Raw genomic sequence first — 9153 nt, 5'->3', positions numbered from 1 at the left:
TGGTTCCTAAAATTCTCTGTTGAAAGGACTGTGCTCCTGTCCTGGCATAACCAAAATGCTCAGAGGAGCTGCCTGCCAGCAAAGGTGAAATTCAGGCCTGCTCCTCCAAAGAAAGCAATAACTGCCTGCGACCTTAAAATACCCATCTCTCCTCCTCACACCCACTGCTGGTCTTTATCAGGGTTTTAAAAAGCATGGGGGCTAGTCTCAGCCAGGTACCCCATTATATCTATAGTTAGAAATACATCTAGAAACACATCCTCTGTACATTAACATATGCTATAATGCCATCTGCCTTTATGAAACTATTTTAAGGCATATTTCTTCAATTATATTTTAGATTGAAATCAAACAAAAGCATATTCCTCTCCTATGCTATGAATGACTATCACTGGTCCTCAGCCACCCAGAGATTTGTGTTCTATCTGGAGTTGAAAAAGGTATTTTTTCTCACCTCACACACAAGGAGGAGTTAATCTGGGTTTGAGTTGATCCCACTGTCCCCACTGCTGGTGGCTTTGCTTTAGAATAGAAGTGAGTGAAAATAATTTTTCTTATCTGCAACCCACTATTAAAGTAACATTAACGATCAGATAGAGATAGGGAAGAGAAAGCTTGTTCAAGGAAGCATCCAGGCATAATTGATGTTTGTTTTTCCACCATGTGGGTGTTGAAGCTAATTTGTTTGCTGGAACGTGGGAGAGATAGTGCCTTATGGTAATTGTTCCTCCTACAAGTCTTAAGAGTTTTAATTAGCAGGTGGGCTCCGTGTTCTCCGTAGCTGCTTTCTTTTCCATGGTAAACAAGGTAATGTTTTTTCCCCATTCAAACCTCAACCCTTGAAAATCCTTCCTTTCTTACTAAAGCAAGGACTTCTAGCAAAGATTCTTGGCCTACAGCTAAAAGTTCTCCAGTGTCAATAATGATAATAAAGACTACCACCAGGACCTTGCACCAATAGGTCACATCCCAGGTTGGCCCTACTGAACTGAGAGCTCTGCCCTCTGGCTCATGTTCCCATAGGCTACCTCCCCACATGGGAAGGAGTTAAAGCAGAATAAGGAAAACAAGGGGGAGCATGGAAGAGAGCGGTTGTCTTCTAGGTGGACTTCTACATTTTAAGCAGAAAGGCAAAATTGAGATGGAGGGCTGTAATGAGATCTGGAATTACTCACATTCCTCCCTGCAGGCTAATTTTTATCCTTCACCCTATCTGAGCTTCAAGGACCAGTTGATTTAACTCCGGATCTTCCCAGGTGGCTCAGTGGTAAAGAATCAGCCTGCCAATATAGGAGACACAGGAGATGTGAGTTCGATCCCCTGGAGGAGGAAATAGCAACCTGCTCCAGAATTCTTGCCTGTAAAAATCCCACCAACAGAAGAACCTGGTGGGCTACAGTCCATGGGGTTGCAAAGAGTCGGACACAACTGAGTGACTGAGCTCACACACACCTGTAACTGAGCTGTCAACCCTAGAATGACCAATGGTTGCCATTTCTAACCCCAGAGGAGCAAAAGAAAACTGTGCTTAGAAAACAAATCAAAGGTCTCCAAGTCTCTTCATTCAGAAAGGTGAACTAGGAAACACCCCATGGAGAGAAGTATAGGTTAGAAAAATAGATCAAGATCAGATGATATTTGGTAAATTTAATTTACAGCTTTACAGGATGAATACAGAGAGCCATAAAGAAATATCCTACCAATCTCTAGCTTGCTGGTGAATTTTAACTGCAAAGTGTGAGAGAAAAGCATGAAATATTTTGAAAAAGGCATGGATTTAAGTACAGATTCTAGGAAAAATCCCTCACTCACTGTCCTGCCTCACACTCTTGGATAAAAACCCCAATTCTGCCCAAGATCCTTGGGGGAAGAAGGTTTCATGATTTCTAGAAGCCTTGGACTTTAATTCTTTCCCAGTGTGGGGGGAAGCAGGAGAGAGGAGTGGTGTTCTCAGTGTTGTTCTCATAAACTCAGATTCTTGAGCTTCAGGAATGGCCTCCGTGGTCCCTATTCTCCTGGTGTGATAACTGACCGCTAAATGAGCTTTGGAAGTTGGAAGCGGGAATACTACTTTCAAGTTGCCCAAATCATGCCAGCTGGGCTCACCTCTGCCTTCCACTTCCTCCTCCCTGCCGCTGTGGTTCGGATCTTTCTTGTCACTGGTATTTGATCTTCTTCGAGTGGTAATAGGGAGTCATTATCATGCCTCCGCCATGGACTTTCTTTGATGTTTGTAATTTCAGATTTCCAGCATATTCCAGGCACACTCTTTATATCTCAAAAAGTTTGAATTCTTTTCTGAGCTTTACAGAAAGTCTGGTCTCTGGATATGCTCATTTTAGGCAACGTTTACCTTTCAGAAATACCTCTATCGTGCACAGAATTATTTTCCTTCTGTGAACTTTTTCTTTCAGTCTCTAAGGATTACAGAGAAAGCAGAGGATTTGCAAAATTGTCTTTCTTGGTTTTGCGCCCACTTTTCCTTCAGCATCTCCAGATACTTTCCAAATGATGATGTTACTGTTACCGGAGGCTCAGTGTGCCAACCAGGAGGACAGTGAAGGGGGACTCAGGCTGGGTCTAACACTCGTGGGCACAAATCCTGGCTCAGCCAGTGACCAGCAGAGCCCCTTAGACAGGACAACTTCACCACCCTGCATGGTGGTTCTCTCGCCTCCTTGCGGCTCGTCGCCCTAATAAGGGAGTGACTACCTTATTACATCTGGCTCCAAACAAGACGCAAAGTAAACTGATGGACCCCTCCCCTTTTTCCTCTTTTCCATTTGTCTCCCCTTTTCTTTCCTGACTTACTTTTAGCCCTCAGGGTTGACACCCAGTTCCACTTTTAGGATAGAAGGACTCGGTCCTCTGGCTGCTGGGGAAGCTTCTGCCAACAGCTCTCTATACCCCTGAGATCCTCTGGAATTGCCTTCACTGAAGGAATCTCCTGGCCCAGGTTGCGGCCCCTGCCAGGACCCTTCAGCCAAGATCAACACGCAGTATAAAGTCTCAGCCCACATTTCCCAACCTGAGACTTAGATGGGTCATCTCAGCTTCAGAACCAAGGGGCTTAACTGTGACTTCTTGGAGATTGCGTCTCAGCACAGCTTCTGCTCAGCCCCAGAAGGTGATGTTTTCCTCTGAGTCACACCCCAGTAAACTTCCTGCACATCAGTCTCCATCCTAGCATCTGTGTCCTAGGGAACCGCACCTGCAATATCTGTGATGAGGTAGAGTGGCGAAGACACAGTTTGATGGATGAAAAAGTGCACATTCAATAGGTTGAGAGCAATACAAGATGATTTCTAACAAAGAGTCATAAGTCACTATTCAAAACACACAGGAGGTAACTTCAGTAGGGAGAGAGCAGTGAGGTGGGGCTTCCTGGAGGAGGTGTTGTAAGTATTGGGACTTGTTGGTGGGTAGGCTCTGAAAAGAAGAAGGAAAAACACAGGAGGCTAGGATAGAAACTGCTTTCCACAGCAACTGCACCCTTTTACAGTCTACCCAGCAAAGTGTGAGAGTTACAATTTCTCCACATCCTCACCAGCACTTGTTTTTAAAACTATACACATCCTAGTAGGTGTGAAGTGGTAACTCATTGTGGTTCATATTTCATTCCTAATTGTAGAAATATGTGTATATTTCTTTTCCCTTTCTTTGCAACAGTTTTAATAAACTAGCTCTCTATTGATTTTTTTTTTGCAAATCTTTTAAAAAATAGATAAATTTGACCTAAGCTGCCTTAAAGGAGCTCACATTTATAAAGCTCTCCATTCAAATTGCTTTTCACTTCCCCGATGATCTTGTCATGGAGGATTTTCTCTGTTTTTCTTTCTCAAGTCTCTTGTGTTATGCCTGTACGGTCCAGTGGAGATTTTTCTGTTTCCTCAGTAATTTGACAGTTGAATTCATCTAGTCAAAAGAGCTGCTAGTCCTTGTTGTATCTTTTGAATAACATATATATTCTGTTGGCAAGATATGAAGCTACCAGTATCATAGTGTTCTTCATTGAGGGTGAAATGATACAGGAATGAGGAAGTCATTACAATCAGACCCACCCGTTTCCCTGTCATGATTGATTCCATGACAAATTCTGGAAATCCTCAGACTGTCTTTGTTTAAAAACTTCCCCAGCCAGCCAAATACTAGCCGTTAGTTTCCTTACTGACTTTAAGAAAGGCTAATGGCAGTCAATCACGGTGGAAAATAAAACTTTCTTTTTTTGGTATGTTTTAAACATGAACTCGAGAATAAATATAGGGTAATCTTTGAGTGTTGTTCCCAAATCTTTAAAAAAATTATGCATGCAGGGGAAAAAAGGCATTTGAGGAATTTATCACCCTTCCAAGATAAAAAAATACATAAACTAGGATTAGAAGAGAACTTTGTTAACATAATAAAGGATATATATGAGAAACCCATAGCTAACATCACATTCAATGATGAAAGTCTAAAAGCTTTCCCCCTGAGATTAGGGACAAAACAAGGATGCCCACTTTCAATACTTCTGTTCACCATAGTTTAAGCCACAGCAATTAGGAAAATATATAAAAGACATCCAAACCAGAAAGAAAGAACTAAGACATGTCACAGATAACATGGTGTTATATGAAGAAAACACTAAAGAATTTACAAAAAACTATGAGAACTAATAAGCAAATCCATCAGAGTTGCAGGCAATAAGATCAACATGCAAAAATGAATTATATTTCCACACCCAAGCTATGAGTAATTCAAAAAGGAAATTTTAAATTTCATTTACAATATCATTAAAAAGGATAAAATACTTAGGAATAAAATCAACCAAAAAGGTTCAAGACTTGTAAATTAAAACTACAAAATATTGCTGAAAGAAATTTCAAAAGACTTTAATAAATAGGGAGACATCTTATGCCCATGCGTTGGAAGACACTATTGTTAAGAAAGAAATACTTCCCAGTGTGATCTACAAATTCAACGTAATCCCTATCAAAATCACATCGACCTTCTCAGAGAATAAAAAACCTGATCCTAAAATTTATACAGAATCTTAAGGGACCCCCCCCCCAATAGCCAAAATTATTTTGTAAAAGAAAAGTAGAGTTGTAGGACTCATAATCCCCAAGTTTAAAAGTTACTATAAAATCAGAATAATCAAAATAGTGTGGTACTGGCATAAGGAGAGGTAAAACAGACCTCTGGAATAGGGAGTCCAAAAATAACCCCATATATTTATGGGCAGTTGGCTTTTGACATCGATGCCAAGACCATCCAATGAGGGAAAGAACATCCTCTTTAAAAAGTGGTGCTGGAACAGCTGGTTATCTACACGTGAAAGAATGATGTTAGATCCTTATTTTACACCATATACAAAAATTAACTAAAATAGATCAAAGACCAAAATGTAAGAGCTACAACTCTGCAATTTTTAGGAGGAAAATCTTCATGACATCATTAGTTAACAAAGAAATAAAAATCAAAACCACAATGAGACATCACTTTACACTTACTCAGATGGCTACAATCAACAGTTGGACGTTAACCAGTGTCGTCAAGGATGTGAAGAAATCAGAACCTTCGTGCAATGCTGTTAAAAATGTAAATGGTGCAGACACTTTGGAAAACAGCCTGGCAGTTCCACAAAAAAATTAAACATGAGTTACTATTTGACTCAGCAATTCTACTCCAAGAGAGATGAAAATTTGTGTCCACATAAGTACTTGTACACAAATGTTCATGACAGCATTTTTTATAACACCCCAACACAGAAACAACCCAAATGCCAATCAATGGACAAATGAATAAATAAAATTTGGTATATTTGTACAGTGGATTATTATTTGGCCTTAAAAGGGAATGTAGTTCATGTGAGGGTGCTCAGTCACTCATGCGCAGCTCTTTGTAATGGCACAGACTGTACCCACCAGGTTCCTCTGTCCATGGAATTTTCCAGGCGTTGCTATTTCTTCCCCCAGGGGATCTTCGCAACCCAGGGATCAAACCCGGGTCTCTTGCATCTTGTGCACTGACAGGCAGATTCTTTGCCACTGAGCCACCTGGGAAGCCCTGAAAAGTTTGTGTGATAACATGGATAAACCTTGAAAACATGCTAAGTGAAAGAAGCCAGGCACAAAAGGACTCATATTGTATGATTCCAATTATAAGAATGATACAGAATAGGTACATTTATAAAGACAGAAAGTATATTAGTGATTGTCAGTGACCAGAGGCAGGGAGAATGGTGGAACTGCTAATGGGTACAGGTTTACTTTTGAGGTGGTGACAATGTTCTAAAATTGATGGTGGTGATAGTTGCACAGCTTCTTGAATACATGAAAAATACTTTCAGGGGGTGAAACTGTATGGTACTAGAATTTTATAGTAATATACCTCTATGAGTGTGTGCCCAGTTGCTTCAGTTGTGTCTGACTCTTTATGACCCTATGGACTCTGGCCCGCCAGGCTCCTCTGTCCATGGGGATTCTCCAGGCAAGAGTACTGGAGTGGGTTGCCAAGCCCTCCTCCAGGGGATCTTCCTGACCCAGGGATCAAATCCGAGTCTCTGACATCTCCTGCATTAGCAGCCAGGTTCTTTACCACTAGCACCACCTAGGAAGCCCAATATGCCTCTATATTATATCTCAATAGAGCTATCAAAAAGAGTTCAAAGCAGCTAGACTCCTCCAGCCCTTCTGACTTTGCCCTTGCTCACGATAGAGTGGGAAAACCTCGTTTCAGCAGCTGGTCGCAAATTGCCCCCTTGTTGGTTATTTTGGGGGTGCTCCTGTTCTTAGGTCCATTGGCTACTGCATGGTTTCCCATCATTTCCTCCTGCACTTTGCCAATAACAAACAGGTCTGTGGCTGTTGGCTGCTTTGTCCCACCCACTTGTGCTGTGGGATTCAACAGGATTCTCTGTAACCTACTTTTTGTTGTAATTACTGCCTGTGGCTTTTTCTTTTTTTTTTTCCTGTGGATTTTTTTGCTCTTTGGTTGCTCCCTTTTTATGTGGGTATGCAGAAAGATCCAAAAATTATCCTGGCATGATGACCACCACCTTCCCAGGATTCCCATAGGAGAGCTTTGTCAAGTACCCATTGTGGATATGAATTTCAAAGATTCCCCCTCTCCTCATTTGTTTTTAGCATTTGAGCTTCGTGGATGGGTGACTTGGAGATGAGGAGGTGGGGATTTGGGGAGTGATTCACAGTTGCCCACACAGCACTTGATTCGAGCTGGGGGCTACAGTGTTTCTGATCGATCACAAGGGAACCCATTGAGCCCCTTGTTTTAATAGTCTCGACGCTCTGCAGCTCGCTGGACTTTCTCAGGTTGTTATTTCATATTTTCTCCTGTGAATCTTCAATAGTGCAATTCAGCCCACCTATTGCTCAGAAAATATTGCTATGGTAACCTATTCTAGCATGTAAAGCAGTTACTTAGAGTTGAAGGAAATGAAGGTGAGCTAAAAAACTGAAGACTTCAACCACTGCGCTACCGTTTATTCCCCAAAGGCACTTGAAAGGATTAAGGGAAACAAACATGTTAGGGATGTTGCTATGCTCTGTCCTCACAGATGAAGAAGGTTCAATCCAGCTGCAATTCTCAGAGGACACTTCCTCGGAAGCAGAGAATGCTGGTGAATTTAATTCTTTGCCACAGTGGGGTCTGCAGGAGAGTCTGTAATGAGACTGCCAGATGCCTAATTTGAGGTCAAAATATAGCTTGTTTTAAAGCGTCTTTAATTCCTGTGGAGTTCTATTAAGATTTAAACTCCAGTTTCCACAGCTGTGAAACCTGTTCCAAGGTTGAACGGAGAAGTCCAGTGTTTTACAGATTCTGTCTTCTAAGTGGTCACCAAGATCCCGCGAAATGTGCACATGTGCAAAGAAGTCTTTCAACTGGAAATGGGGAAAGATGCTATATTAGTTTCCTACGGCTGCTGTAATGAATTACCGGACACTTAGTGGTATAAAACAGCACAAATTTATCCTACAGTAATCAGAAGTCCAAAGTGGGCCTCCCTGAACTAAAATCAACTGTCAGCAGAGCATTTTGAAGGCTCCAGGGAGAAGCTTTCCTTGCCTTTTCCAGCTTCCAGCATCTGTCTACACTCCTTGGCTAACAGCCCTTCCTCCATCTTCAAAGTCAGCTGGGCAGTACCTTCAAATCTCTCCCCGACCCTCTGATCCCTGCTTCTGTTGTCACCTTCTCTGACCCTCTTGCCTTCCTCTTATAAGCACCCTGTGATGACGGTGGGCCCATCCTGGCTAATTCAGGATAACATTGCATCTCAAGATCATCACTTAATCACATCCACAAACTTCTTTTCTCATGTAAGGTAATGCAGTCATGGTTTCTGGGGATTAGGATATGGGCATTATTGGGGGGGGGCATTATTTTGGCTGCCACAGATCCCAATGTATCTTAGGTACTCCTGTCCTAACCAGAACCTGGTCTTTTCACCTGGATTCCTATGGAGCGGAAAACCCTCCAAGCCCTCATGCCAGGGGAGCTAGAATGCCACCTTACACCTCAAAGCCAAGTATGCTCTGGGACACTCTTAGGAAACAAACATTTCTTAACTTTACTTAGAGTGAGGAAGACATCCAACAGCAAAGTGTCCTACTTAAATCAGTTACTCACCTGCCAGCCTTCTCTGCCTAACTTCTTCGTCAACTACCCTCACTTTCTCTTTTCTATCTTCAATCTCTCTCTCTCTCTCTCTCTCCTTTGCCCAAGGATATGGTTAAGCCTTGTCTATCCTAAAAAAGTAAGCAGCACTACCTTTCCAGGACACTACAGCAGCTCTTAACTGACAAAGTGGCAGTTCAAGAACTCTTTTATTTAACAGGAAACTGGGGCTCATTACACAGGATACCACGTGGCTACTGTTCAAAACTCTTCACCACCCTCTTTCTGTCCATCCACAAATGCTTCACCCTTTTCCAAATATCTGCTATTCCCCACCACACACCTCAGTCCTCACCATCTTTTCATGCAGCTCAGCCAGGCGTTGGCACCCTTCTCTCTTGGCAAGAGCAATTCCCATTGCCTGGAATATCCTCCAGTCTCTCTCTTCTTCTTCACCCAGGCGATGTCTCCTGGTCCCTCGTATCTCTGGTCAATGTTCACACTATCCATGAATTCCCAGGCAGCATTGGTGGCCCA

The sequence above is a fragment of the Bos taurus genome, chromosome 2, assembly GCF_002263795.3.
Source record: "Bos taurus isolate L1 Dominette 01449 registration number 42190680 breed Hereford chromosome 2, ARS-UCD2.0, whole genome shotgun sequence".
NCBI classification, from domain to species: Eukaryota; Metazoa; Chordata; class Mammalia; order Artiodactyla; family Bovidae; genus Bos; species Bos taurus.
This window is presented reverse-complemented; position numbering follows the sequence as displayed.